The sequence below is a fragment of the Micropterus dolomieu genome, linkage group LG05 (genome assembly GCF_021292245.1).
Source record: "Micropterus dolomieu isolate WLL.071019.BEF.003 ecotype Adirondacks linkage group LG05, ASM2129224v1, whole genome shotgun sequence".
Taxonomy (NCBI): domain Eukaryota; kingdom Metazoa; phylum Chordata; class Actinopteri; order Centrarchiformes; family Centrarchidae; genus Micropterus; species Micropterus dolomieu.
Window position 1 is genome coordinate 13,469,441 of NC_060154.1, and position 5,151 is coordinate 13,474,591.

Here is a 5,151-nt window from a genome sequence, read left to right on the forward strand (position 1 = left end):
GGAATTCTGAGGGAGGGGCGTAGGCTGCGTGTGCTCAGCGGTTTATTTACGGCGTCAACTTCCACTGTTTCAGCAGCGAAGCGTGCAGCCTGCCCCACGTTAATGACTTGTTTTTAATTGTCCTTTTTGTGCTTCTACTACATTCTTCAAAGCTCTCTGTAGATCGCTTTCGTTTCTTGTCTTTACGGGTGCATCTAGCAACTACCGCAGGGAGCATTTCAGAATAAGAGCTTTTTACCTGCCAGACTTTGCATGTTTAGATTTTGTTGATTTTGATTTGGTGACTATTGCTTACCTTTTGTGCTTCTACTTTGATTAAGTAGACTACGTAGTAAAAATGTTTCTTTTTTGTCGGATTTAACTGTTAATGCATACGATCGGAAGTCTGTAACGGTATTTTATTTTGAAAATTGACCGTTTCTCTGCCGTTTCTGTGTCTGACTTCCTGCCCGGTTCATCTGCGCTGTGCTGCTTGACGCTGGGAAGCTTCCTGGACACACTCAGTCTATGGACGCACTGCAGCGCTTCTGGTGTAAGAAAAAACATTTAGTAGAATGGCTGCTCCTTCAGCAGCAAAGCAGACAGAGTGGATTTTCGGAGTGATTAAGTTAGCATAGCGTTAAGACTGTAACCACAGGGAAATAGCTAACCTGACTCTTTCACAAGTTAAAATATCTACCTGGATTAAAATAACAGTCAAGTGCAACTGGATTTAGCTGAGGTAGATTAAAGACATTTTACCTCTAACCCAAGAGGCTTTTTCAGTTCAGTTTAACCCACCTTAACTATGAACTGGATGACTAAGAATCCTAAAAGACAAGATACAACATATTAATTAGTGAGCATTAGAGATGCTGGTAGGTGTTTTTTTTTAATTTTTTTTACTTTTGAGATAATTAGGCTAGCTATTACCCTCTGCTTTCAGTCTTTATGCTAAGCTATGCTAATTGTGTCCGAAAAACAATTATGATATACTCTCTGACTGCAGCTGTTTTTTTTATATACTTATCTTTCTTTTCTCCTCCAGCCTCTTCTGGTGGATCTAAATCAGGAAACACTTAACCACAGTTGTCAGACTCACAGTTGACATCAACGTGGGGCAAGTGCAAGAGGACCCGGTTAGGCACCTTGTGGTACTCCACTGCCACCAGCTTCAGGGCCAAGTCAGGCGTCACAGATGTCACAGGACATTTTAATGGAAAAAAGGTAAATCATTTATAAACAGACATTTCAGGAGCTCTGAGAGCTCCCTCTGTTCTGCTCTGCAAATGTGAATGCCCATTGTGACAGTACAAAACAGTGTCAGAGTCAAAATGGTGAGAAGATAGAAACCAACACCTTGACATTTAATCCCATTTAGCAAACTCCTAATTGAATGACTAATGTTTCTCATTTAACACAGAAGCAGAAAAATCTATCATACTTTGTACTGTCCCTACCTACATAATGTCTCACACAAATGTCACTGGCTTTCATTAACATTTTTCAAAATTCACAATATTGCATAGGCTGACATAATAAATGTGAAAACAACATTCTCCCTGAATGGAGAAACCTGTCAAGGTTTTTCTAAGCAGTGCCAAGTGTGAAGCTGTCAGTTAAGCTGAGGTTGGTGGGGCATGCTGATTATCTGTGTGACCTGCATTGTTACAGCCATAGCCTGGTACTGTTTTGCAGCCCGTTCTGAGTCTTCACACTTGTTCTCATTCATAATGAATACCAACGGAGCTGCAATATTAATAAGCCTCAGAGCCTTGGGCGCTGGGTTTATTTAAGGATTCAGATTATGAGGACAATGGAGGTGACAGGATATGTGTGTGTGCATATATATATGTGTAGTTGTGTTTTCATTCACATTTATTTTTTATAATGTAAGCAAAAGGTCACAGGTTTGAGCCCCTGACTGCTAATGCTCTGCTGATTGGCCTTAAACAAGAGACCAAACCTACCTGTTCATTCTCTCATTCTTAATTCACAAACCTTAAGAAGCATTCAACACCTAGATGGAGAACCATTTTTGACCTATAAAAATGTCTTTTGAAATTTCCTGATCAAAGAATACTGAAAAGTGAAAATGTAACATATGCCACTAAAAACACAACTTTCCATGGTAACATTTTATGTAATTGATATTTCCAGACCAAACAAAGGGAATTTCACAACATGTAAGTGCACAATTTACACATTTTCCTGTCATATGCTGAGTGATGGCAGAGTTGGAGCCACACACAAGACCATTGGTTGTTTTCATGAATGTCACTCAACTTATGACTTGAATGGACTGATCAGAAACATTTTCTGGCTTCCTAGCTTGTAATTTCCCAGCCCCATGTGGTGCATTGCTGATAAATCGTATTAGATAAGGGGCTCTGAGAGCACCAAGACAGTTTAGAGTGTGAAAAAGTGAATTAAATTGAAGTTGATGCAACTGATGTGTGGAAATGAAGCAGCCCTATGACCCAATTTGAATTAAAGTCCGACTTATCTTCAGAGGGCTCTTGAGAAAAAATAATGCAGGCAAGAGGCGCAGTGTAGACAAACTAATAAAAAAGAGCTTTAACAAATAATGGTCTAGAAAAAGCACACATTATCAGTAGATAGGAGACTTCTTAATAAACATCAAATGCAAATCAAATGGCAGTTAAAATTACAAGCCTTAATTTAAAATGTGGTTTTAAATAATGTTTTTAAGGTTGTCCTGGGTCATTCCTGCTTCCTATGGACAGCAGTGCTGGGCAAGTTAGAAATTGTAAGAAGTTACTAGTTAAAAAGTAATAACTTTACTTATTACTGTGTAGTAAAAGTAACTAGTTTCGTTACTCGTTATGTTACTATATTACTTTCTTACTTTCTATTACTACTGCTTTTCTGCACATGCATTTATAAGAGCAGTATTCAGTGATGCATCACTGTCAGTAGATGCCAGAGTTTCTTTCTGTAAGTTTGACATTGCTGTGCTGCTTTAGCAGATACTTCAATACATTAGATGTAGAATTGTTTGAGGTTTAAAGCTTTTTGCTGGTCGCACAAAGTTTATGAGTGCCAATGTTTTTTGTATTTTAGCTTGTGACACATAATGGCAATACCAACAACTGCACGCCTCTCTCACTCGTTCTCCATTCTTCCTTTAGCTTTTTGGGTAACAGCTGACTTGAACAACATAACATCTTCTTGACTTGAACTGCCGCTGACCTGCTGCACAGTGTTGCATTCACGTCAAGGACAACAAAACGGTGCACTGTAAACCCGAATAAGTTCAGAATACTCAAAATATTTGTGGAAAATGATTACCTCAAAATTTTTAAGTAGCGGTTATCATAATAATAATATTTTTGAGTACACTTAAGTTAAATACAATACTTGAATTTTTTAAAAACTTTAATTTCTGCATACTAAATTACATTGATTTACTGATGCTTATTAAAATTACATTCCGCTGACTAATTCTTTACTCAATAATTGTAATTGTGTGCAACTTATACTCTGAGGGAAATCTACTCAAAACAATTAATTGTGCTAGACTCAAATACTAATGGAAACTCACTCAACAAAATTACTTCTAGTCAACTTAAAATTTACAAAATGCCCATTTTCAGATAATAGTCCTAAAAAATACGAATACAACACCATTATTACAATTCAAGTTCTCTTTATTAAACAATCAGTTTCAAACTTAAAACATCTCCTGTCATTTCTACATTTCAGAGAAACAAAATATGTTACAGTGAAACTTGTTTTCATCAGACCGGAAAAAAATTATCTTTCTGGTTATGCACATCTTGCATAAAGCTGAATTGACTAAGTAATTGACTGCTTGATCACATAATAAACAGCGGCACTTTTACTTAAATAATATAAAAGGGAGCTCTAAGTGCAGAGTAAGAAAGAAATTACCAATAAATTAAAATGAATAAATAAAAGAAATTCAACTTTTAGGGAATCAAAAGCAAATAAAGATAGCTAATAACAGTTTAAAATAAGAAGTCCCACACAATGCAAATTGTTAAGTGAGGTAGACGAGGTAACTGAACAATATAAAAAAAGAACACTGAGCAAAAACCTTTGTTTTGAATATCCCTCGTTGTAAGCTTGCAGTAAACATACTGAGCACTTGCTGAGCTGCAGCAGTGGGATACTTCCTTCCAACAATAAACCTACACAATGACCTAACAACAATATCCATTAAATTTTTTAATTAGACAGCTTAAGACTAATTTAGCTGCAGCTGAACTTAGCCTGCTAAAATCCTGTGTCCTCATATGAGGACTTTAGGTTTTGGGCTCCCTGCGCTGTATACTTCATTCTGCTTATCATCTTAGACCTATTGTCCTCATTAGTGGGCAGTTGCCTGTGCCCTCTAGGGTCACTGTTTGCACAGCCTTGTGATGTCTGTTTCTACTTTGTTGCACATACTCATTTTTGATGAAGTACTTCCTGTTCAAAGACAATGTTTAGGTTTTTATACTTATTATAACAGAATCAAAGCTCAGGTCTTGGGAGTTTAGAGAAACATTTTTGCATGAAAGGAGAAGTGTGGATTTGTCCTTAATTTCTTACAATTGGGCCATGCCTATGAAGGGAATGTTTAATTGAGATGAGGAATGACAGCCAACAATAAATATTTCATTGTACACATCACATTTTAGCATTGAGATAGACTACATTGCTGGAAGAGGCATTGAAGTTAGTTGCCCATAGTGCATTTCATGTTAGTTGTTAGGCTTTGCCCATAGACGATGCCATCATCCATTGGCGAAGGCTGAAAGGCAGTAAAAAACGTGAGGGTTAGTAAGTCTGGTTTGGTAAGATTATGTTATTTATGTCATTTAATTGACGTGACAAATGACTAACTCAGCGGGAACACTGCGTGTGAGCGCTACCAGGAGCTACTCTCCCTCAGCTGATGTTTTGTTCTGTGGTGCTGCAGTGCGCCCTCAGGTGGCCAAACTATGCAACACTCATGACATGAGGGAAAGATCTGATCTCTGTTTCTCTTTTTTTTATTTTTTATTTTTTTAAACCTGTCCTGCCCAGCAGACTGGTATAGAGTATAATGACCTGGATACCATATTGTGCCAGACAGATTTTACTTTAACAAGAGAGTATTAATATACTCCTTTGTCTGTTTTATTATTTATTTAATTATGTATT

At 37.1% G+C, this 5,151-nt stretch overlaps 1 long non-coding RNA gene across 1 annotated transcript in view; it reads left to right on the forward strand.

The window, feature by feature from the left end:
• The first annotated feature begins 379 nt into the window (after positions 1-379).
• Positions 380-5,151, forward strand: part of LOC123971339 — a 46,201-nt gene continuing 41,429 nt past the window's right edge. The window contains exons 1-2 of the long non-coding RNA XR_006825154.1: positions 380-532; positions 1,028-1,206. This is a non-coding gene — a long non-coding RNA (uncharacterized LOC123971339). The remainder of the gene's footprint in view (positions 533-1,027; positions 1,207-5,151) is intronic.